This window comes from Passer domesticus, chromosome 4, assembly GCF_036417665.1.
Source record: "Passer domesticus isolate bPasDom1 chromosome 4, bPasDom1.hap1, whole genome shotgun sequence".
NCBI lineage: Eukaryota > Metazoa > Chordata > Aves > Passeriformes > Passeridae > Passer > Passer domesticus.
The window spans coordinates 84,301,262-84,326,847 of NC_087477.1; the positions used below are offsets into that span (position 1 = coordinate 84,301,262).

General features: G+C 46.2%; 1 long non-coding RNA gene across 2 annotated transcripts; it reads left to right on the forward strand.

Moving 5' to 3' along the window:
- Positions 1-3,761: 3,761 nt before the first annotated feature.
- On the forward strand, positions 3,762-16,047 carry LOC135299789 (uncharacterized). Of its 2 annotated transcripts, none has more exons than XR_010361689.1 (2): positions 3,762-10,887; positions 14,290-16,047. It is a non-coding gene; the product is annotated as an uncharacterized LOC135299789 (long non-coding RNA). The 2 variants fall into 2 exon arrangements; XR_010361690.1 differs by having other exon boundaries at positions 3,762-6,838.
- The last annotated feature ends 9,539 nt before the right edge of the window (positions 16,048-25,586 follow it).

Here is a 25,586-nt window from a genome sequence, read left to right on the forward strand (position 1 = left end):
TTCCTTATTATTACTCGTGGACCCTCCTCCTGCATTCGAGTGGTCCAATGTTTTTGGACAGGACTGTTTGTCTCGTCCCCCCTGGGAAATTGATTGAGCGCTAACAAAGCTGTTGCTAGTATGCGTGCCTGCTCTCCTGGGGGAATGGAGTTGGCAAAGCCGTCTGCTTTTGCCAACACCTCTATTCTGGTTTTTAGGGTCTGATTTGCCCGCTCTACTATTGCCTGCCCGGTACTGTTGTAAGGGATACCTTGTACCAGGGTGATACCCCATTTCTTGGCGAATTCTTGCGCCTGCTTGGAAGTGAAATTCGACCCGTTATCTGTTTTGATTTGTTTGGGGACACCGAGCCATGCCATGGCTGTCAGCCAGTGCTGAATCGTGGCTTTTGAGTCTGTTTTGAGGTGCTGCGTGGCTACTATCGTTCCGCTGAAGGTGTCTACTGTCACTGCTAGCCACGCTCTTGGCTTCATCAGTTGGCACACGGTGAAGTCTGATTGCCAGATTTCTGAGGGCTTGAGGCCTCTTGGATTGACTCCGCTGGTCCACAGTGGTGACTTCTGGCAATGAGGACAGGTCGCCACTACGTGTTTCGCGTCTGCTGTCGAGATTCCGCATCTCTTTGCCAGTGCTTTTGCCCCGATGTGAAGCGAGTCATGCAGCTGACGCGCTTCTTGCAACGTCCAAACTCCCTTCGCTGCGGCGTCCGCTTTGTCGTTGCCGATCTGGAAGTAACCTTTGACTGGGTTGTGGCTGTTGATGTGTATGACGGATATGGTGCCCCGTCGTGAGGAGAGCGTTTCTTCCAGCATTTGGGCTGCTGCTGATGTTGACACCCCCGGTTCTGCCATGGCTAGGCAGAGTTTTGCCACGAATATGGAGTCTGTCACGATGTTGAGGTGTTCCTCTCGGAAGAGTCCGCACGCCAAGGCTACTGCTGCTGCCTCCAGTTGCTGCACTGACAGTGTTGGGTCACACGCTTTGATGCAATGCCATTGCTCTCCTGCCTGCCACACTGCCGTTGCGGTCGAGGTCGTGGAGGAAGCGTCCGTGAAGACTGTCGGTCCTGGCTGCGGTCTGTCTCTGACCTTCGGTGGCATGTCTATGTCGACGATGGTCAGCAGCTGAGTCCAAGGCGGCTTGGCGGAGTAGGAGATTTCTCCTCCGAAGCCGGTGAGTGCAAGGGCTAGGTGCTCCGATATTGTTGTCGATTCTGTTGCCGGTTGCTTGCGAAGCAGAAGGTGGATCCTTGTTGGCTCCGTTCCTAGGTGTTTCAGGGCGAGTTTTCTGCCTTTTACGATGAGGTTCGCGATGCATTCCGTTCCTGGGGAGAACGCTCGAGCTGGTCTTCCGAGGACCACCCATTGGATCGGTCGGGACTTCTCGGTAGGTCCTTGGGCCAATGCTCCCACTCCTCCTTTCGGCGTGAAGTGGACGTCCAAGTCCAGGGGCATAGCTGGGTTCCACCTGGCAAGCGTGCCAGTGGACATCTGGTGTTCGATGAAGTCGAGGGAGCTCTTTGCTTGCGGTGTCAGCTCCTTTGGTTCCCAGGGCTGCTTCCCTTTCAGGAGGTCGTGCAAAGGGTCCATGACCTCCGGAGGAACCAGGATGATGTTGCGAAGCCACTGCAGTGATCCTACCAGGCGCTGGACGTCGTGTAGTGTCTTGACGTCTCGGTTCACTCTCACCCTTGGAGGGGTCACGTAGGAGCTTGTGATCCCTACTCCCAGGAATGTCACGCAGGGTCCTTTCTTGATCTTTGCGGTCGCGATCTCGAAACCGTTGGCTCGCAGGGTTTCTGTGACTGTGGACACCAGGTGATCCACCTGGCTCGTTGATGGAGCTGCGATCAGGATGTCGTCCATGTATTGGATGATGGTTGCGGTGGGATAGGAGTGTCGAACTGGCGTCAGCGCTTTGTCCACGGAGATCTGGCATATAGTCGGACTGTCCACCAAACCTTGTGGTAGCACTCTCCACTGGAAGCGCAGATTTGGCCGCTTACCGTTCGGAAACACAACGGAAAAGGCGAATCGTTCTCTGTCCTCAGGGTGCAAGGGTATGGAAAAGAAACAGTCTTTGATGTCCAGCACTGCGCATGGCTGTCCCTCGGGTATGGCTGAGTTTGCGGGTATCAGGGTCTGAACTGGACCCTTGGGTTGAATTGTCTTATTCACTTCTCTTAGGTCGTGGATGAGGCGATAGCCTTCCCCTGACCTTTTGGGGATCATGAATACAGGGGTATTCCATGGGCTAGTGGTCGGTTCTATGTGACCCTTTTGTAACTCGCGATCGACCAATTCTAATAAGGCTGCCACTCGAGGCTCAGATAGGGGCCACTGCTCGACCCATATGGGGTCTGATGATTTCCAAGTTATTTTGATTGGCAGCGCTGGGTGTATGGCAGTGGCCCTCATTATAAATTTGTGATCCTGACTCCTAACATAGCAAGGACGTCCCTTCCCAACAGGGGTGGAGAATTCTGCAGGATGTATGGATAGACTGCTACTGTTTTTTCTGGCCCCTCTTTTGTGTGAAGCGTTATAGCTACCAGCTGGGTGCTCTTCCACGCTCGGGATTGTCCCCCCACTCCGTTCACTGGTGGGACTTCTTTAATTTGCCAATGTCTGGGCCAACTTGCTAGGGGAAAAACCGTGCAGTCTCATACCTGCCGCATCAAAGATCCTACTAGCGATTTGTCTAATATCGAAGGGAAGTAAATCGTCATTGCTAAAAAGCCCGTCTATTAAAGTAGTAACCACTGCTGAGTTGATCCCTTTTTCTGAAATTGCTTTTGCTATTGTCTGAACCTCTTTTACATTTACTGGTGTATACGTTCGCTGCTGATTTCCCTGGGCCCCTGTAACTCTGACTGGGTAAGCATGAACGCTGGTCATATCCACCCAATCTGCACATGCTATCTTTATTTTGCCCCAGTCTGTAAGCTTATGTTGTGTTTGCTTCTCGGTTTTATTGAAAGCTTTATTCGGTTTCGCTTGAAACCGCGTTAATTCTGCCCTCTCGGCTTCCGAGTCACAGTCTGACTCGGTAAGCTCGGTTGAGCTGACTGAGGAGCTCTCACTTGTCTCCGAGCCGGAAGTTGAATGCCAGTACGCTTCCGGTCTGCTCCGCGTTTTCCTGCGGCTCCGCCCCCGCTCCTCCCCTCGGGGGTGGAGTCGCGCCTCCCCTCGCGAGCGGTGTCGCTCTCGTTCCTCCCCTCTGGAGCGGCCCCGCTCCTCCCCGCGTGGGCGGTGTCGCTCCGCCTCTCGGGGGGGGTGCCGCTCTCGCCCCCCGTGAGTTTCCTGCCCCCTGCGGGGCGGGGTCTCCCCTTTATACGGTGGCGCCGCTGGGCGCGGCTCCCGTTCGGGTGTCCGCCCCCCCGCACTGCCCCGCGCATGCGCGGTGGCGCTCCTTCTCGGCTCCGTGCCGTTCTCGCCGCGGGGCGGCTGGCCCCGCCCCTCTCCCGCGTGGCCCGCGCCATTTTCAAACCCGTATGGCGGCGGCGCGGCTCTGGCGCCGGGTCCGCCGTTCGCCGCCGGCACGGCGTTGCCGGATTCCGCGGCCGCGATACTCTCCGCGCGGCGCGCGTCCGCCATTAAACCTTCCCAGAACGAACGCGAGTCCTGTTCCGCCGTCAGCGTCCCCGAATCGGCGGTTCGCGGTGGGGGGAGGGGAGGGGGCAGCGGCTCCGCGACCCCGGCGGGCTCCTCGGGCGGGCCGGGGCCGGGCGCACTCCGCGGGGGGTTCAAGGGGTCCCGCAAGGTGGGCTGTGGGGTCGGGGAGTCCCGCGGGCACTGCGGAGGGGTCAGGGGGTCCCCCCGGGGCGCCGGGTGGTCGCGACCCGGGCTCGCGTCCGCGCGCGGGTTCGGGCGGGGAACGCCCGCCTCCCGCGTGTTGCCCCCCCCCTCCGGGCTGTTTCCCGGGGCCGTTTGGGTCGCAGCCACGCTCCCGATTTTTGGGGTTGCTAACAGCATGGTCTTCGCTGCTTCCCATGCCTCCTGCTGTTCTGAGGCCTTTTTTAAAGCTTCCTCTGCTTTAGCCCACGCCTTAAGACATTTCCCACTGCCTGTAACCTTTAAATCCTCGGCTAAAGCGAGTGTACATCTCTCCCACACCTCTGAATTTAATATGTCTATGGGACGAGTTATCGTCCTTAGCTCTTGGAGCTTATTAATAGCAAGCTGAAAATGCTTGAAGTCACATCTAATACCCCATTGTAAATTAAAATAACTCACGACTCGGGCTACAGCTTCCATGAGGCTGAGGCGGTCCCCACGCGACTCGGGCCACGACTTCCACGAGACTGGCGGTCCTACACGACTCTGGTCACAACTTCTACAAGGTTGCGGCGGTCCTCGTAAAACTCAGGCCACAGCTTGTATGAGGCTATGGCGGTTCCAATTCAAACTCAGGCCACAGCTTCTATGAGGCTGTGGCGGTTCCGGAGGCGTCCCTCCTCGCTGTGGTGGAGTCCAGGACCCCCCGCAGCCGCTGGCCTTGTCCAGGAGACTCCCGATCCCGGGTTCTGTTTCTTTTGTGTTCCCGGGCTTTCGGCACCACTTGTTGCCTTGCAGGCAAGGCGTAACGACCTGGTTCCAAGGAAACGCAGCACGACGGCCCAATGCTCTTGGCCGCTCGGGCTAAGGACACGCAGACATCAATGTGATAGATGGTCCAAAGGCCCTTTATTGGTTTTCTCCTCGGTATATATACCCTTGGTCCTTCCCCTACCTTTGGGGTCTGACTTTTACCTTATATGGTTAGTAAGGGGACTGGGTGGAGGCCGTGTTAGGTAGGGTTACAACATTCTTGGGGGGATTACAACATTCTTGGCCTCTTGTCCTGCGGCTATCCTTATCTCTGGGAGTCAGGTGAGGGAGGCCCTATCAGGTTTCCGTGACAGCCCGAAATCTTCCGACCGCCTGTCCCTATTCTCTCTGCCACATTAGAGGCAGGGCTTTTTTAGCTTTAAGGGTGATTTTAGCAAAGATATCAGAGGTTTTATTAACTGTATTGGGAATGGGGGTCTTTGTAAATAAGTGTGGTAGCTAGGTTGTGGGAAAATGGAATTGACATTTTTGGTGGCATTTTTGGGTGTTGTCCTTTCAGAAATTTATGATTGTGTTCCTGATTGTAGCCGTGACCAAGGGACCACAGCCCGGTGACTGCGGGACATTGCCAGCGAGAGAGGCGGCCTTCCTTTGCAGCGGACGTGGATTCTCATCCCAGGATGCTCGAGAGATAAGTCTAGGGCTGTGCCACGCTGAGGGGATGGAAGCGAGGTGCTGGGAGGGCCTTTTGAGTAGTTTCTTGGGAGGCAGGGATGTGCAGGAGATGGCCCCTTAGGCCACATGGAGGAGAAGTCTCAGCGTGCTGAGGTGCTCAGGGCAGAGCGGTCCCGGTGCCTGTCACTTGTGTCACTTGTCTGTCGTGCCTTCTGTGTCTTTTGGATGTCTCGTGTCTTGTGCCTTAGTCCTTTGAGGGGCTTATGGTTTGTCCTGTTCTGTGTCACGGGTGTCTGGGTGTTTGGGCCGATGCCGCTCTGCCCTGCTGCAAAGCCTGGTGTAGGTATCATAGGAGAAGTCCTGGGGGCCTGGAAAGATGCTGGTTTTTTCTGGAAGAATTACGTGAGAGCAGAAAAGTTACAATGGCATTGCAGTTGCCTGCACAGAAAAGACCCAGGGAAGTGGAACACAGCCAGGTGGTTTTGTGTGGCACCACAACTGAGAGCATCAGTTAGGTGAGGAGGCGCGAGCAGCTCCCCGCTTTCGCAGACACAGTAGAAATGTCAAGCAGTTTCGCCCTTTTCCAGACCACTGGCACGTGCTTGGGGACAATAAGCTGTATTTTTTACAGCCAGGTCTTCTGAGCCGCACTCCTCCTGCTCTGGGGTGGCCGCTGCTCACTGATCACGGTGAAAACAACCTTGTGTCCCGGCACCCTGCAAAATTCCCAGCTTAGATGGCACTGAAGCGCAGCTTTGGCTTTCAGGCATCTCCCTTGCAACCTGTGCCTTGTGTGGTCTCTGCAGGGAATTAGTTATTAATTAATTGCTTCCAATTTTTTTTTAATTTCCCAAGAATATCAGGTGACTTTTACATCCTCTGCAGAGATCTATCTGCCTGGGAGGAGAAGCAGAGGCGACCACTGAAAAGTGGCACGTGAGCTCTGGTGAGGACTGCTGCTCCGCCTGCCTTGGTGTGGGAACTGCTGAGCTGCCGTTCCTGTGGTGGGAGTGTTTCTCCTCTCATGCAGGCAAGGCAGAGACCTGCCAGGTAAGGAGCAGGTAAGGTTTAAGTGACGAGATGTCCCAAGGAAGAAGTGACATGACAAAAGGAAATGGCCTCGAGTTGCAGCAGGGAAGGCTTAGATTGGATTGTAGGAAACACTTCCTCACTGAAAGGGTGGTGAGGCATTGGAGCAGGCTGCCCAGGGAAGTCCCCGTCCCTGGAGACATGGAAAGGATGTGTAGACGTGGTGTTTAGGGACCTGATTTGGGGGTGGGGGGGGCTTGGCAGTGCTGGGGCAACGAGGGAGGCAGGGAGGGAGGGAGAAAAATCCTCTCTTAACATGTACCAATTAATCTGTGAAACTCATCACGGCAGGACAGCACGAAGACTGAAAGTGTGATAAGGTGTGGAGTGAAATGGAGAATCCGAGAAGTGACAAGAGCATCCGGTGCACAGGGGGGCTGTGCATTTTGCTTTTTGCTTGGATTTCAACTCCAAAGTTGTGAGGAATTTGGAATGAGATGGGACATTTCAGAAGAAGACCAAGGAGAGGAAGAAGAAGTTGTTGCAGTCCTGGCGAAATCTTTTTTTCCTAGCTAATAAAAGAAGTTAGTGTGGGGAAAAAAAAAAGTGTTTTTTTTTTTTCCTTCACTCGTATATTCTTTGGTGGTGGATGTATGGTGTGTTGTTTTCCTTTTCGGTATTATTAACTATGTGCAATTTGGTTTTGGAGTGAAGATAACCTTATGGATGGGGTTGGTTTGTATTTGAGGTAGAATTAATTTCAGTAGGTTTCCTTAACAGACTTCTGAGATGTATGATATTGGGATTTTGGTTGTGTTCCTTGTATGTGTAAAGATACAGATTTGGTAGGGCTAGCTGGGCTGCTGGAGTTTTGGGTGGTAATTTATTAGATGGCTTTTGCTGGATGCCATTTTTAATTTTTGAAAGTTTTTTTTTCATGTAGCAGTTTTAAAGTGGTTTTTAAGAATTCATAGTATTGTTTTATATTGTTTCTGCTTGGTGTATGATGAGGGATATGGTGTACCTCTTGAACGTTATGCTTTTGGTGTTCATAAGTTTCGATTTATTTCTGGATAAATGTTTTTTGTTTTTTTTTTAGTTTTAGTTTTTGGGCTCAGGCGCATTTATGTGGTGGGTTTCTATAGGCAATTTTTAAAAATCTGTGTAGTGATCTTTTAAAGTATTTTAATATTCAATTTTTATTATGCTTTTAATTGGCTTTTTAGAAATTCTTTTTATGGATTATTGGTTATTATTTGTGAGTTAGCATAAAGGTAGAGCTTTGGGGGCTTTTTTAAGACGTGTTTAGGGTCAGTTGTACAGTTTGGAGTTTAGTGAGTTGGTCTGATGTATTTTTTATGCCATTTGTTTTTATTAGCAGTTATTTCATTTTAAATGTGTATTTGAGTTTTTTGGGTTTTTGAGATGTTGGTTGAGGAGGAAGTTTACGCTTATAAATGATGGAGGTTTTGGGGTAATAATAATGGGATTTTAAAATTGATTTATAGTTGGGTTTATTTGAATTTTGAATGGGGTTAAGTGTGGTGGGATCCTTGTTCTCTTAGTAATAGAAACAGGTTTTGTTTTGAAACGGTGTGACGGGGCGAGCGTGTACTGCGGCCTGGTGCTGAGCAGGGCGTGGTGGTTTTGTGCTGCTGATGTGTTAGGTCAGTGAATGCATATGGTTTACTGTATAGTTTAAAATAGAAATAGCTTCAAATTTTAAAAGAAAAATGAAATTATAATGATAAAAATAAATACAGAAAACAGATCAATACATAAAACTATAATATATAGTGTACTATTGTAAAGATAATATGATATATAAAATGCTGTCTCTTGTATGTCTATACAAATATATAGATTGTAAATATAAAAATATTTAAATATAGTTTAAAATAGGGTGTTTTTTTGTTTTTATTAGGTTGTAGGCAGGGGTTTTTAATAAATAGTATAAATATAATTAATCTGAAAATATAAATCAAATCTAAGCATATAGAATATATATAACAATAGGTATAAATATTCAATATAAGTAATCTAATTTAATAGATGATATAAAATAATATTATATTTTCTAGAGTATATATAAAGAAAATTATAAATGTCTATGTAAATATAATTATGAATGATATAATTTAAATATTTTAAAATATGGTTAAAATAAAGGGCTGTCTTTGGTTTTTATTTTGTTAGAGGCAGGGGTTTTATTTGAAATTATGTAAAGTAGCATAGAAATATAAATCTAAATATAGAAATTCATAATAAAGGTATAAAGACAGATAATTATAATTAAAGCATAAATACAAATTTAAATATATGTAAGTAATATGAAGGTAAGTAATATAGAATATAAATAATATTATAGAGCGATAGAAACTATAAATATAAATGTGAATATAAATATGAAAAAAGATAAATATTAAAATATGTAAATATAATTTAAATAAAGGGGTTTTTGGTTTTTATTTGGTTAGAGACGGGGTTTTCATTTTAAATAATATAAATATGGATATTGTTTCATAATCATCAATACGGAAATCTATAATCAGGATATAAAAATATATATAGAAATATAAAATATAAATAAAGTAATGAGAAGAGATCTAGTAGAATACAAGTAACACTGTAAGTCAATATACATTTTAAGTGTAAATGAATATAAATTTTGAAAGTAATTAAAAAAAAAAAAAAAAAAAAAAAATTAAACACAGTTTAAGAGAAAGAAGTTCTTTTTGGCTTTTCTTTGGATAGCTGCAGGGCTTTTATTTTAAATAATGTGTGTTACAGAACTAAAAATATGAATCCAGAAATATAGAATCAATATATAAAGAAATGCATAAACATATATAAGTAAAGTAATATAGAATATGAATTTATCTATAAATTTATAAATAGAAATGTAGAACTAAACATGATATATCCATGTACATTATGAATATAAAAGTGAATATAAATATGAAAAAATATAACAGTGCAATATATTTAAATATTGTTTAAAAGAAAGGCTTTGTGGGGTTTTTTTGGTTGTTACTGGGTTAGAGGCAGGGATTTTTTTTTTTCCCCCTTCCGGGTTGTTTTGGGGCATTTATTTTAGAAGAGGTTTTGGAGGGAATCCCCCCGGTTCGTTTTAGCCCCGCCCGCAGCCCCGCGGCGTGCGGCGCCCCCGGCTGAGGCGGGCGGCAGCGCCGCCGCCTTGTGGCCAGAGCGCGGTACTGCAGCTCCCTCCGGCTGAGGCGGGCGGCAGCGCCGCCGCCTTGTGGCCAGAGCGCGGTACTGCAGCCTCCCGACAGGCAGCCGAGAGGCGGCGGCGAAAACGCCTCTCTGTGCCGCGCTGCTGCAGCGGCCGACGGCGTGGGGGGGGTTCGGCCGGGACGCGCTCGACCTTCTCAAGATGGCGGCAAAAAAAGAGCGGGAAAGTCGAGGACCTCCGTCCGTTTACTGGACTGCCTGCGTGGCACCCCGAGGCCAGAGCAGCAGCGGCGGGATTTTCTGTGGCGATTCAAGTGCTGTGGACACGGGCTGTGCGCTCAGCGGCACCGAGACCTGAGGTATTTCGGCGAGTTTCTGACAGGCACAGGCGAACTCGGCTTTCTCTGCCGGGGGCCTGTCGCGGCCGCCATCTTGGGAGTGGCGTGTCGCGTCGTGTCGCGGACCGGCTTGACCTTCTCAAGAGGGCGGCCAAAAGGGCGGGAAAAATGAGGCCCATGGTGTGTCTATTGAGCTGCCCGCACGACGCTCCATCGCCGGCGCGACCCCGGAGGAATTTTCTGTGGCGATTCACGTGCTGTGGACACGGGCTGTGCGCTCAGCGGCGCCGCGGGCGGTGGCGTTTGTGGCGGGCGCTGACAGGCTTGAGCATAGACGCCTCTCTTTGCCGAGGGCTTCTCGCGGCTGCCATCTTGAGAGTGGCGTGTCGCGTCGTGTCGCGGACCGGCTTGACCTTCTCAAGAGGGCGGCCAAAAGGGCGGGAAAATCCAGGTTAGCCGAGAATAGCCGAGTGTAGCCGAAGAGCCGACGATAGCCGAGTTTTGCCGACAATAGCCGGGTGTAGCCGAAGAGCCGACGATAGCCGAGTTTTGCCGACAATAGCCGGGTGTTGCCGAACAGCCGACGATAGCCGAGTTCAGCCGAAGTGCCGAAACAAGCCCAGCTTAGACCAACAGCCGAACCAAACCGCCGCTGCACGTACGTGTTTTAATCGCGTAACCGGGCGGACTCGGGAAAGCCGACAGGCGGAGTAGATTTCTGTTTGGTCTGTGTCTGTCAGGAGCGGGCTGTGTGCTGGACAGGGAGCGACGCTGTCGGAGCGTGGCGACAGCGCCAGCTGTGAGCTCTGAGGATGATGAGGGCTCCGAGCAGCCCCAGCCCTGAGCTGCGAGGATGAGGAGGGGGCGGCTCCTGCCGGGAGGAGGCTGTTTTAGGGGGGAAGGGGTTGCCTGAGCTCCCTTTTGCCTGGAGCTGCTGAGCAGAGGGGTTTATGGGGGGCTCCCGGCGCTGTCTCGTGGAAGGACGCCGAGAGCTTCTCCGAGGGTCTGGGGGAACACCTGGATACGCCCTTGGATGCGTGGAGCATTGCTCAAAGGAGGTGCCGAGGAACAAAGCTCCGTGCCGGGAAGCAGCAGCCGAACGGGTGAGCTCGTGTGGATTTGTAGCGGGGACTTTTCTCCTTTCCTTTTCCAATTTCATCTTGCCAATCCCTCCCTGGTGCCCTCTGGGAAAAAAAAAAAAAAAAAAAAAAATTCTTGTCGTATTATGGGTGATTTGAGGGTAGGCCCCCCATTTTCATCATCCTAAGGTCTAAATTGAGGGGGCAGCGCTGTTGTCCCTCCTTTTCAAGGGTTTGAACTGAGGTCAAAATCCCCCTTTTACCACAGCTGGAGGAAAAGCCCTTTTTCTGCTACCGTCGGGGATGAAATTGCAGGGGAGAACACATTAATTCGCCCTGGCTGAAGCGGGGTGAGCAGCCCGCGCTGCCTCAGTTTCGGGGTTCAGCTGAAGGAAGCTGCAGCTCTCGCAGCCTTTGCGGGGTTGAAGTGGGGCCGTGCCGCTGCCTTTGAGGGCGCTTCTTGTGCCCGCGGCCCGGCCCCGAAGGTTGCGGCGCGGGAGCGCTCCTGGCGCGGCCCGGGCAGTTGCTGCGCTGGGAGGGGAAGGCGGCCGGGCTGCCGCGGGAGTGCCGGAGCCGCGCCGGTGCGAGCCGTGCGGAGCCGAGGGGAGCCGTGCCGGGCCGGCGGGCGGCAGAGGCGGCACGGGCGCTGCGCTGGCCCCGGCCGCTGCCGGCCGCTCCGGGCGCGGGGCTCGGGCGCCGCCGGGGCCCCCTGGGCCCGGTGCCGGCCCCGCCGGGCAGGGGCAGCGGGCGGGGCTCTCCCGGCGCGGCGCGGCCCCTGCGTGCCGGAGGAGCCGCCGGAGGAGCCGCCGGAGGAGCCGCGTTCCCGCCGGGAGCCGCGGCTTTAATTATGGAAAGTTCTTTTACGTCGTGGCTTTGAGGTGGTTTGTAGGAATTTACTGTATCATTTTGTTTGCAGTTGGTGTATCGTGAACTTCTTCGATGTTTTGGTTGTTGGCTCAGGCGTTGGTGACAAGGCTGTTTTGGAATTGAGTTTTGTTGTCGCTTTTTTTTTTTTTTTTGGTGGGGTATTATGCTTTTAAACGATATGTTTTTTATAGTTGACTATGGTTTTTATGGATCGTGAAGCTTGAAGTGGAAGGTAGGTTTTAAATTCCGTTGTGGTGGCTTTTATTAGCGTATGTAGTGTTTGTTTCTAGGTAGTGTCCTGTAGTAAATTTGTGCGGCTTTAAAAGTTCATATTATTGCATTTTTGTTTATCATATTATCGGGGTTTTATGTATTTGGTTTGTTTGATTGTAGTGTATGTTTTATGGTTACGAATAGTTAGGGAGGTATTGTTTCTGGTTACATTTATCCTTTGGCTTTGTGTTTATTTCTAGGTGGTATTTTTGTTTTATTGGACGGAGGAATTTTGGGTTTATTGAGTCAGGAATAATTTTTTTGTTAATTCTAGTTTGTTTGTTGGGGGTTTTTTTTTGTAGTTTGACTTGTTTTGTTTTTGCTTTTTATTGGTTTTATTTTTGGGGACGTGGGTATTTATATGGTGGGTTTTTTTGGTAGTTATTTGAGTAGGTTTTTTTATTGTTTTCAATTTTTATTGTATCGTTAATTTGTTTAGTTATTAAGTTAATTTTATAGAGTATTGCTGCCTCCTTGAGTTAGCGTAGAGGTAGAGATTTGCTTATTTTTTTTAATAACATGAGGGGTCTGTTGTACAATTTGGAGTTTAGTAAGTTGGTTGGGTTTCTCTTTTTTTAGTGGTTTCTGGCATTTGCTGTGTGGTTTCCTATAGGGTTGGTTTTTAATTTTGTTCCATTTTTTGTGATGTGATAAGAATTGTTAGTGAAAAGAGTGTAGTGTGTTTTTTTTTTTCACTAGTATTTGGTTGCATGGTGGAGTTTTTTCGGTTTGTGGGGGTTTTTTTGGGTTTTTTAAAATTTTTCCTTGTTGCCTAGAGATTAAAGTTTTGTTTTTTGGGGTTAATTTGTAACTATTTTCACGGTTTTAGTGTGGTTTAGATTTGTGATGTGGGTGCAATGTATGATGAGAGTAATATTATGTGGAATTGATGGCAGGGTCGAAGACAGTTTTGTATAGCATATGCATTTTAATAATGGTAGTTGGGATGGTCAGAGGAATTGCATTTTAGTGTTTGTTTTTGAGGTGGTCTGGGGTTTTATTAGAGGCTAGGGGTTTTTTTTCGCTGGTGGAGCTATTCTGACTTTTTAATGATACTGGTGGGAATTTCATGCTGTTTCTTTTGTTATTTTACTTTTAGGAATTGGATCTTTGCAGTAGGCTTTTTGGTTTTGTATTTTTTCATGATCAAGTTGTTTTTGAGGAGAATTTGGATGAGTGTTTCAATTATTTTTGCTATACTTTTTATCTGATGTTGGTTTATTGTGAATGTTTTGGAGGTGATTTTTTAGTTTAATTTAGCTGCATTTACAGTAGATGGTAGGACTGTGTTTTTGTTTTTGGTTATAGGTGTATTGTATGTTCTTTAAGTGAAGGTAAATGGTAGTTTGTATTTGTTAGAGGAAATGTTAGGGGAAAATGTATTGGTAATGTTAATAATGGCGTGTTATTTTGTGGTTTTGGATTTTAGTTTGTATTGGAGTTTTAATAAGTTTGATACAGTAGTGTTTAGTGGTGGAGTTATTTAAGGTATGTCAGCTTATGGTTCTTTTTAATTTGTTTTAGATCTGTGCATGGGTTTAATGGGGTTCTTGAAAGCTGAGTAGGTTTTGTTGATTACTTTTTGGTGTTTTAGTTTATGGAATATTTTTTGGATGGGAGTTCAAGTGTTTTGAGTTGCTTGGTCTTGCTGGAGGTGTATTGTTGAGGAGATAATGGTTATTTGTAGGGTTGTTTTTAAAGAAGTTTTGTTGTAGCTTGTCCTAGATAGTTGAGGTTAGGTGTTTATTTGTTTGGTGGTTCTTGGCATTATAGTAGCTATTCTAAGGGTTTGTGTTTTTTTGGTTTTTGAAATATTTCTTTTAGACAAAGTTCATGTTCAGAATGTATGAATTTTTGGGTCAAAATAGAACTTATGAATTTTATTTGTAGTGTGGGTTTTATAGGTTGTATTACAGTTAAACTTTATATTTGTATTAGGTTAGTAAAACAAATAGGTTTGTTTTCTATTTTATGATAAGGATAGCGTATACTGTGTACAGGTGTTCATTAAGGTATTATATTTTAGCAGGTCTGAAGTGTTAAGTTAATGAATTTATATAGTTCACCAGACAGGGATTATTTGTGTTTATTTAGTTAGAGGCAGGGCTTTTTTAGCTTTAAGGGTGATTTTAGCAAAGATATCAGAGGTTTTATTAACTGTATTGGGAATGGGGGTCTTTGTAAATAAGCGTGGTAGCTAGGTTGTGGGAAAATGGAATTGACATTTTTGGTGGCATTTTTGGGTGTTGTCCTTTCAGAAATTTATGATTGTGTTCCTGATTGTAGCCGTGTCCAAGGGACCACAGCCCGGTGACTGCGGGACATTGCCAGCGAGAGAGGCGGCCTTCCTTTGCAGCGGACGTGGCTTCTCATCCCAGGATGCTCGAGAGGTAAGTCGAGGGCTGTGCCACGCTGAGGGGATGGAAGCGAGGTGCTGGGAGGGCCTTTTGAGTAGTTTCTTGGGAGGCAGGGATGTGCAGGAGATGGCCCCTTAGGCCACATGGAGGAGAAGTCTCAGCGTGCTGAGGTGCTCAGGGCAGAGCGGTCCCGGTGCCTGTCACTTGTGTCACTTGTCTGTCGTGCCTTCTGTGTCTTTTGGATGTCTCGTGTCACGTGTCTTGTGCCTTAGTCCTTTGAGGGGCTTATGGTTTGTCCTGTTCTGTGTCACGGGTGTCTGGGTGTTTGGGCCGATGCCGCTCTGCCCTGCTGCAAAGCCTGGTGTAGGTATCATAGGAGAAGTCCTGGGGGCCTGGAAAGATGCTGGTTTTTTCTGGAAGAATTACGTGAGAGCAGAAAAGTTACAATGGCATTGCAGTTGCCTGCACAGAAAAGACCCAGGGAAGTGGAACACAGCCAGGTGGTTTTGTGTGGCACCACAACTGAGAGCATCAGTTAGGTGAGGAGGCGCGAGCAGCTCCCCGCTTTCGCAGACACAGAAATGTCAAGCAGTTTCGCCCTTTTCCAGACCACTGGCACGTGCTTGGGGACAATAAGCTGTATTTTTTACAGCCAGGTCTTCTGAGCCGCACTCCTCCTGCTCTGGGGTGGCCGCTGCTCACTGATCACGGTGAAAACAACCTTGTGTCCCGGCACCCTGCAAAATTCCCAGCTTAGATGGCACTGAAGCGCAGCTTTGGCTTTCAGGCATCTCCCTTGCAACCTGTGCCTTGTGTGGTCTCTGCAGGGAATTAGTTATTAATTAATTGCTTCCAATTTTTTTTTAATTTCCAAAGAATATCAGGTGACTTTTACATCCTCTGCAGAGATCTATCTGCCTGGGAGGAGAAGCAGAGGCGACCACTGAAAAGTGGCACGTGAGCTCTGGTGAGGACTGCTGCTCCGCCTGCCTTGGTGTGGGAACTGCTGAGCTGCCGTTCCTGTGGTGGGAGTGTTTCTCCTCTCATGCAGGCAAGGCAGAGACCTGCCAGGTAAGGAGCAGGTAAGGTTTAAGTGACGAGATGTCCCAAGGAAGAAGTGACATGACAAAAGGAAATGGCCTCGAGTTGCAGCAGGGAAGGCTTAGATTGGATTGTAGGAAACACTTCCTCACTGGAAGGGTGGTGAGGCATTGGAGCAGGCTGCCCAGGGAAGTCCCCGTCCCTGGAGACATGGAAAGGATGTGTAGACGTGGTGTTTAGGGACCTGATTTGGGGGTGGGGGGGGCTTGGCAGTGCTGGGGCAACGAGGGAGGCAGGGAGGGAGGGAGAAAAATCCTCTCTTAACATGTACCAATTAATCTGTGAAACTCATCACGGCAGGACAGCACGAAGACTGAAAGTGTGATAAGGTGTGGAGTGAAATGGAGAATCCGAGAAGTGACAAGAGCATCCGGTGCACAGGGGGGCTGTGCATTTTGCTTTTTGCTTGGATTTCAACTCCAAAGTTGTGAGGAATTTGGAATGAGATGGGACATTTCAGAAGAAGACCAAGGAGAGGAAGAAGAAGTTGTTGCAGTCCTGGCGAAATCTTTTTTTCCTAGCTAATAAAAGAAGTTAGTGTGGGGAAAAAAAAAAAAAAAGTATTTTTTTTTCCTTCACTCGTATATTCTTTGGTGGTGGATGTATGGTGTGTTGTTTTCCTTTTCGGTATTATTAACTATGTGCAATTGGGTTTTGGAGTGAAGATAACCTTATGGATGGGGTTGGTTTGTATTTGAGGTAGAATTAATTTCAGTAGGTTTCCTTAACAGACTTCTGAGATGTATGATATTGGGATTTTGGTTGTGTTCCTTGTATGTGTAAAGATACAGATTTGGTAGGGCTAGCTGGGCTGCTGGAGTTTTGGGTGGTAATTTATTAGATGGCTTTTGCTGGATGCCATTTTTAATTTTTGAAAGTTTTTTTTTCATGTAGCAGTTTTAAAGTGGTTTTTAAGAATTCATAGTATTGTTTTATATTGTTTCTGCTTGGTGTATGATGAGGGATATGGTGTACCTCTTGAACGTTATGCTTTTGGTGTTCATAAGTTTCGATTTATTTCTGGATAAATGTTTTTTGTTTTTTTTTTAGTTTTAGTTTTTGGGCTCAGGCGCATTTATGTGGTGGGTTTCTATAGGCAATTTTTAAAAATCTGTGTAGTGATCTTTTAAAGTATTTTAATATTCAATTTTTATTATGCTTTTAATTGGCTTTTTAGAAATTCTTTTTATGGATTATTGGTTATTATTTGTGAGTTAGCATAAAGGTAGAGCTTTGGGGGCTTTTTTAAGACGTGTTTAGGGTCAGTTGTACAGTTTGGAGTTTAGTGAGTTGGTCTGATGTATTTTTTATGCCATTTGTTTTTATTAGCAGTTATTTCATTTTAAATGTGTATTTGAGTTTTTTGGGTTTTTGAGATGTTGGTTGAGGAGGAAGTTTACGCTTATAAATGATGGAGGTTTTGGGGTAATAATAATGGGATTTTAAAATTGATTTATAGTTGGGTTTATTTGAATTTTGAATGGGGTTAAGTGTGGTGGGATCCTTGTTCTCTTAGTAATAGAAACAGGTTTTGTTTTGAAACGGTGTGACGGGGCGAGCGTGTACTGCGGCCTGGTGCTGAGCAGGGCGTGGTGGTTTTGTGCTGCTGATGTGTTAGGTCAGTGAATGCATATGGTTTACTGTATAGTTTAAAATAGAAATAGCTTCAAATTTTAAAAGAAAAATGAAATTATAATGATAAAAATAAATACAGAAAACAGATCAATACATAAAACTATAATATATAGTGTACTATTGTAAAGATAATATGATATATAAAATGCTGTCTCTTGTATGTCTATACAAATATATAGATTGTAAATATAAAAATATTTAAATATAGTTTAAAATAGGGTGTTTTTTTGTTTTTATTAGGTTGTAGGCAGGGGTTTTTAATAAATAGTATAAATATAATTAATCTGAAAATATAAATCAAATCTAAGCATATAGAATATATATAACAATAGGTATAAATATTCAATATAAGTAATCTAATTTAATAGATGATATAAAATAATATTATATTTTCTAGAGTATATATAAAGAAAATTATAAATGTCTATGTAAATATAATTATGAATGATATAATTTAAATATTTTAAAATATGGTTAAAATAAAGGGCTGTCTTTGGTTTTTATTTTGTTAGAGGCAGGGGTTTTATTTGAAATTATGTAAAGTAGCATAGAAATATAAATCTAAATATAGAAATTCATAATAAAGGTATAAAGACAGATAATTATAATTAAAGCATAAATACAAATTTAAATATATGTAAGTAATATGAAGGTAAGTAATATAGAATATAAATAATATTATAGAGCGATAGAAACTATAAATATAAATGTGAATATAAATATGAAAAAAGATAAATATTAAAATATGTAAATATAATTTAAATAAAGGGGTTTTTGGTTTTTATTTGGTTAGAGACGGGGTTTTCATTTTAAATAATATAAATATGGATATTGTTTCATAATCATCAATACGGAAATCTATAATCAGGATATAAAAATATATATAGAAATATAAAATATAAATAAAGTAATGAGAAGAGATCTAGTAGAATACAAGTAACACTGTAAGTCAATATACATTTTAAGTGTAAATGAATATAAATTTTGAAAGTAATTAAAAAAAAAAAAATTAAACACAGTTTAAGAGAAAGAAGTTCTTTTTGGCTTTTCTTTGGATAGCTGCAGGGCTTTTATTTTAAATAATGTGTGTTACAGAACTAAAAATATGAATCCAGAAATATAGAATCAATATATAAAGAAATGCATAAACATATATAAGTAAAGTAATATAGAATATGAATTTATCTATAAATTTATAAATAGAAATGTAGAACTAAACATGATATATCCATGTACATTATGAATATAAAAGTGAATATAAATATGAAAAAATATAACAGTGCAATATATTTAAATATTGTTTAAAAGAAAGGCTTTGTGGGGTTTTTTTGGTTGTTACTGGGTTAGAGGCAGGGATTTTTTTTTTTCCCCCTTCCGGGTTGTTTTGGGGCATTTATTTTAGAAGAGGTTTTGGAGGGAATCCCCCCGGTTCGTTTTAGCCCCGCCCGCAGCCCCGCGGCGTGCGGCGCCCCCGGCTGAGGCGGGCGGCAGCGCCGCCGCCTTGTGGCCAGAGCGCGGTACTGCAGCCTCCCGACAGGCAGCCGAGAGGCGGCGGCGAAAACGCCTCTCTGTGCCGCGCTGCTGCAGCGGCCGACGGCGTGGGGGGGGTTCGGCCGGGACGCGCTCGACCTTCTCAAGATGGCGGCAAAAAAAGAGCGGGAAAGTCGAGGACCTCCGTCCGTTTACTGGACTGCCTGCGTGGCACCCCGAGGCCAGAGCAGCAGCGGCGGGATTTTCTGTGGCGATTCAAGTGCTGTGGACACGGGCTGTGCGCTCAGCGGCACCGAGACCTGAGGTATTTCGGCGAGTTTCTGACAGGCACAGGCGAACTCGGCTTTCTCTGCCGGGGGCCTGTCGCGGCCGCCATCTTGGGAGTGGCGTGTCGCGTCGTGTCGCGAACCGGCTTGACCTTCTCAAGAGGGCGGCCAAAAGGGCGGGAAAAATGAGGCCCATGGTGTGTCTATTGAGCTGCCCGCACGACGCTCCATCGCCGGCGCGACCCCGGAGGAATTTTCTGTGGCGATTCACGTGCTGTGGACACGGGCTGTGCGCTCAGCGGCGCCGCGGGCGGTGGCGTTTGTGGCGGGCGCTGACAGGCTTGAGCATAGACGCCTCTCTTTGCCGAGGGCTTCTCGCGGCTGCCATCTTGAGAGTGGCGTGTCGCGTCGTGTCGCGGACCGGCTTGACCTTCTCAAGAGGGCGGCCAAAAGGGCGGGAAAATCCAGGTTAGCCGAGAATAGCCGAGTGTAGCCGAAGAGCCGACGATAGCCGAGTTTTGCCGACAATAGCCGGGTGTAGCCGAAGAGCCGACGATAGCCGAGTTTTGCCGACAATAGCCGGGTGTTGCCGAACAGCCGACGATAGCCGAGTTCAGCCGAAGTGCCGAAACAAGCCCAGCTTAGACCAACAGCCGAACCAAACCGCCGCTGCACGTACGTGTTTTAATCGCGTAACCGGGCGGACTCGGGAAAGCCGACAGGCGGAGTAGATTTCTGTTTGGTCTGTGTCTGTCAGGAGCGGGCTGTGTGCTGGACAGGGAGCGACGCTGTCGGAGCGTGGCGACAGCGCCAGCTGTGAGCTCTGAGGATGATGAGGGCTCCGAGCAGCCCCAGCCCTGAGCTGCGAGGATGAGGAGGGGGCGGCTCCTGCCGGGAGGAGGCTGTTTTAGGGGGGAAGGGGTTGCCTGAGCTCCCTTTTGCCTGGAGCTGCTGAGCAGAGGGGTTTATGGGGGGCTCCCGGCGCTGTCTCGTGGAAGGACGCCGAGAGCTTCTCCGAGGGTCTGGGGGAACACCTGGATACGCCCTTGGATGCGTGGAGCATTGCTCAAAGGAGGTGCCGAGGAACAAAGCTCCGTGCCGGGAAGCAGCAGCCGAACGGGTGAGCTCGTGTGGATTTGTAGCGGGGACTTTTCTCCTTTCCTTTTCCAATTTCATCTTGCCAATCCCTCCCTGGTGCCCTCTGGGACAAAAAAAAAAAAAAAAAAATAATTCTTGTCGTATTATGGGTGATTTGAGGGTAGGCCCCCCATTTTCATCATCCTAAGGTCTAAATTGAGGGGGCAGCGCTGTTGTCCCTCCTTTTCAAGGGTTTGAACTGAGGTCAAAATCCCCCTTTTACCACAGCTGGAGGAAAAGCCCTTTTTCTGCTACCGTCGGGGATGAAATTGCAGGGGAGAACACATTAATTCGCCCTGGCTGAAGCGGGGTGAGCAGCCCGCGCTGCCTCAGTTTCGGGGTTCAGCTGAAGGAAGCTGCAGCTCTCGCAGCCTTTGCGGGGTTGAAGTGGGGCCGTGCCGCTGCCTTTGAGGGCGCTTCTTGTGCCCGCGGCCCGGCCCCGAAGGTTGCGGCGCGGGAGCGCTCCTGGCGCGGCCCGGGCAGTTGCTGCGCTGGGAGGGGAAGGCGGCCGGGCTGCCGCGGGAGTGCCGGAGCCGCGCCGGTGCGAGCCGTGCGGAGCCGAGGGGAGCCGTGCCGGGCCGGCGGGCGGCAGAGGCGGCACGGGCGCTGCGCTGGCCCCGGCCGCTGCCGGCCGCTCCGGGCGCGGGGCTCGGGCGCCGCCGGGGCCCCCTGGGCCCGGTGCCGGCCCCGCCGGGCAGGGGCAGCGGGCGGGGCTCTCCCGGCGCGGCGCGGCCCCTGCGTGCCGGAGGAGCCGCCGGAGGAGCCGCCGGAGGAGCCGCGTTCCCGCCGGGAGCCGCGGCTTTAATTATGGAAAGTTCTTTTACGTCGTGGCTTTGAGGTGGTTTGTAGGAATTTACTGTATCATTTTGTTTGCAGTTGGTGTATCGTGAACTTCTTCGATGTTTTGGTTGTTGGCTCAGGCGTTGGTGACAAGGCTGTTTTGGAATTGAGTTTTGTTGTCGCTTTTTTTTTTTTTTTTGGTGGGGTATTATGCTTTTAAACGATATGTTTTTTATAGTTGACTATGGTTTTTATGGATCGTGAAGCTTGAAGTGGAAGGTAGGTTTTAAATTCCGTTGTGGTGGCTTTTATTAGCGTATGTAGTGTTTGTTTCTAGGTAGTGTCCTGTAGTAAATTTGTGCGGCTTTAAAAGTTCATATTATTGCATTTTTGTTTATCATATTATCGGGGTTTTATGTATTTGGTTTGTTTGATTGTAGTGTATGTTTTATGGTTACGAATAGTTAGGGAGGTATTGTTTCTGGTTACATTTATCCTTTGGCTTTGTGTTTATTTCTAGGTGGTATTTTTGTTTTATTGGACGGAGGAATTTTGGGTTTATTGAGTCAGGAATAATTTTTTTGTTAATTCTAGTTTGTTTGTTGGGGGTTTTTTTTTGTAGTTTGACTTGTTTTGTTTTTGCTTTTTATTGGTTTTATTTTTGGGGACGTGGGTATTTATATGGTGGGTTTTTTTGGTAGTTATTTGAGTAGGTTTTTTTATTGTTTTCAATTTTTATTGTATCGTTAATTTGTTTAGTTATTAAGTTAATTTTATAGAGTATTGCTGCCTCCTTGAGTTAGCGTAGAGGTAGAGATTTGCTTATTTTTTTTAATAACATGAGGGGTCTGTTGTACAATTTGGAGTTTAGTAAGTTGGTTGGGTTTCTCTTTTTTTAGTGGTTTCTGGCATTTGCTGTGTGGTTTCCTATAGGGTTGGTTTTTAATTTTGTTCCATTTTTTGTGATGTGATAAGAATTGTTAGTGAAAAGAGTGTAGTGTGTTTTTTTTTTTCACTAGTATTTGGTTGCATGGTGGAGTTTTTTCGGTTTGTGGGGGTTTTTTTGGGTTTTTTAAAATTTTTCCTTGTTGCCTAGAGATTAAAGTTTTGTTTTTTGGGGTTAATTTGTAACTATTTTCACGGTTTTAGTGTGGTTTAGATTTGTGATGTGGGTGCAATGTATGATGAGAGTAATATTATGTGGAATTGATGGCAGGGTCGAAGACAGTTTTGTATAGCATATGCATTTTAATAATGGTAGTTGGGATGGTCAGAGGAATTGCATTTTAGTGTTTGTTTTTGAGGTGGTCTGGGGTTTTATTAGAGGCTAGGGGTTTTTTTTCGCTGGTGGAGCTATTCTGACTTTTTAATGATACTGGTGGGAATTTCATGCTGTTTCTTTTGTTATTTTACTTTTAGGAATTGGATCTTTGCAGTAGGCTTTTTGGTTTTGTATTTTTTCATGATCAAGTTGTTTTTGAGGAGAATTTGGATGAGTGTTTCAATTATTTTTGCTATACTTTTTATCTGATGTTGGTTTATTGTGAATGTTTTGGAGGTGATTTTTTAGTTTAATTTAGCTGCATTTACAGTAGATGGTAGGACTGTGTTTTTGTTTTTGGTTATAGGTGTATTGTATGTTCTTTAAGTGAAGGTAAATGGTAGTTTGTATTTGTTAGAGGAAATGTTAGGGGAAAATGTATTGGTAATGTTAATAATGGCGTGTTATTTTGTGGTTTTGGATTTTAGTTTGTATTGGAGTTTTAATAAGTTTGATACAGTAGTGTTTAGTGGTGGAGTTATTTAAGGTATGTCAGCTTATGGTTCTTTTTAATTTGTTTTAGATCTGTGCATGGGTTTAATGGGGTTCTTGAAAGCTGAGTAGGTTTTGTTGATTACTTTTTGGTGTTTTAGTTTATGGAATATTTTTTGGATGGGAGTTCAAGTGTTTTGAGTTGCTTGGTCTTGCTGGAGGTGTATTGTTGAGGAGATAATGGTTATTTGTAGGGTTGTTTTTAAAGAAGTTTTGTTGTAGCTTGTCCTAGATAGTTGAGGTTAGGTGTTTATTTGTTTGATGGTTCTTGGCATTATAGTAGCTATTCTAAGGGTTTGTGTTTTTTTGGTTTTTGAAATATTTCTTTTAGACAAAGTTCATGTTCAGAATGTATGAATTTTTGGGTCAAAATAGAACTTATGAATTTTATTTGTAGTGTGGGTTTTATAGGTTGTATTACAGTTAAACTTTATATTTGTATTAGGTTAGTAAAACAAATAGGTTTGTTTTCTATTTTATGATAAGGATAGCGTATACTGTGTACAGGTGTTCATTAAGGTATTATATTTTAGCAGGTCTGAAGTGTTAAGTTAATGAATTTATATAGTTCACCAGACAGGGATTATTTGTGTTTATTTAGTTAGAGGCAGGGCTTTTTTAGCTTTAAGGGTGATTTTAGCAAAGATATCAGAGGTTTTATTAACTGTATTGGGAATGGGGGTCTTTGTAAATAAGCGTGGTAGCTAGGTTGTGGGAAAATGGAATTGACATTTTTGGTGGCATTTTTGGGTGTTGTCCTTTCAGAAATTTATGATTGTGTTCCTGATTGTAGCCGTGTCCAAGGGACCACAGCCCGGTGACTGCGGGACATTGCCAGCGAGAGAGGCGGCCTTCCTTTGCAGCGGACGTGGCTTCTCATCCCAGGATGCTCGAGAGGTAAGTCGAGGGCTGTGCCACGCTGAGGGGATGGAAGCGAGGTGCTGGGAGGGCCTTTTGAGTAGTTTCTTGGGAGGCAGGGATGTGCAGGAGATGGCCCCTTAGGCCACATGGAGGAGAAGTCTCAGCGTGCTGAGGTGCTCAGGGCAGAGCGGTCCCGGTGCCTGTCACTTGTGTCACTTGTCTGTCGTGCCTTCTGTGTCTTTTGGATGTCTCGTGTCACGTGTCTTGTGCCTTAGTCCTTTGAGGGGCTTATGGTTTGTCCTGTTCTGTGTCACGGGTGTCTGGGTGTTTGGGCCGATGCCGCTCTGCCCTGCTGCAAAGCCTGGTGTAGGTATCATAGGAGAAGTCCTGGGGGCCTGGAAAGATGCTGGTTTTTTCTGGAAGAATTACGTGAGAGCAGAAAAGTTACAATGGCATTGCAGTTGCCTGCACAGAAAAGACCCAGGGAAGTGGAACACAGCCAGGTGGTTTTGTGTGGCACCACAACTGAGAGCATCAGTTAGGTGAGGAGGCGCGAGCAGCTCCCCGCTTTCGCAGACACAGTAGAAATGTCAAGCAGTTTCGCCCTTTTCCAGACCACTGGCACGTGCTTGGGGACAATAAGCTGTATTTTTTACAGCCAGGTCTTCTGAGCCGCACTCCTCCTGCTCTGGGGTGGCCGCTGCTCACTGATCACGGTGAAAACAACCTTGTGTCCCGGCACCCTGCAAAATTCCCAGCTTAGATGGCACTGAAGCGCAGCTTTGGCTTTCAGGCATCTCCCTTGCAACCTGTGCCTTGTGTGGTCTCTGCAGGGAATTAGTTATTAATTAATTGCTTCCAATTTTTTTTTAATTTCCAAAGAATAGCAGGTGACTTTTACATCCTCTGCAGAGATCTATCTGCCTGGGAGGAGAAGCAGAGGCGACCACTGAAAAGTGGCACGTGAGCTCTGGTGAGGACTGCTGCTCCGCCTGCCTTGGTGTGGGAACTGCTGAGCTGCCGTTCCTGTGGTGGGAGTGTTTCGCCTCTCATGCAGGCAAGGCAGAGACCTGCCAGGTAAGGAGCAGGTAAGGCTTAAGTGACGAGATGTCCCAAGGAAGAAGTGACATGACAAAAGGAAATGGCCTCGAGTTGCAGCAGGGAAGGCTTAGATTGGATTGTAGGAAACACTTCCTCACTGGAAGGGTGGTGAGGCATTGGAGCAGGCTGCCCAGGGAAGTCCCCGTCCCTGGAGACATGGAAAGGATGTGTAGACGTGGTGTTTAGGGACCTGATTTGGGGGTGGGGGGGGCTTGGCAGTGCTGGGGCAACGAGGGAGGGAGGCAGGGAGGGAGAAAAATCCTCTCTTAACATGTACCAATTAATCTGTGAAACTCATCACGGCAGGACAGCACGAAGACTGAAAGTGTGATAAGGTGTGGAGTGAAATGGAGAATCCGAGAAGTGACAAGAGCATCCGGTGCACAGGGGGACTGTGCATTTTGCTTTTTGCTTGGATTTCAACTCCAAAGTTGTGAGGAATTTGGAATGAGATGGGACATTTCAGAAGAAGACCAAGGAGAGGAAGAAGAAGTTGTTGCAGTCCTGGCAAAATCTTTTTTTCCTAGCTAATAAAAGAAGTTAGTGTGGGAAAAAAAAAAAGTGGTTTTTTTTTCCTTCACTCGTATATTCTTTGGTGGTGGATGTATGGTGTGTTGTTTTCCTTTTCGGTATTATTAACTATGTGCAATTGGGTTTTGGAGTGAAGATAACCTTATGGATGGGGTTGGTTTGTATTTGAGGTAGAATTAATTTCAGTAGGTTTCCTTAACAGACTTCTGAGATGTAGAATATTGGGATTTTGGTTGTGTTCCTTGTATGTGTAAAGATACAGATTTGGTAGGGCTAGCTGGGCTGCTGGAGTTTTGGGTGGTAATTTATTAGATGGCTTTTGCTGGATGCCATTTTTAATTTTTGAAAGTTTTTTTTTCATGTAGCAGTTTTAAAGTGGTTTTTAAGAATTCATAGTATTGTTTTATATTGTTTCTGCTTGGTGTATGATAAGGGATATGGTGTACCTCTTGAACGTTATGCTTTTGGTGTTCATAAGTTTCGATTTATTTCTGGATAAATGTTTTTTGT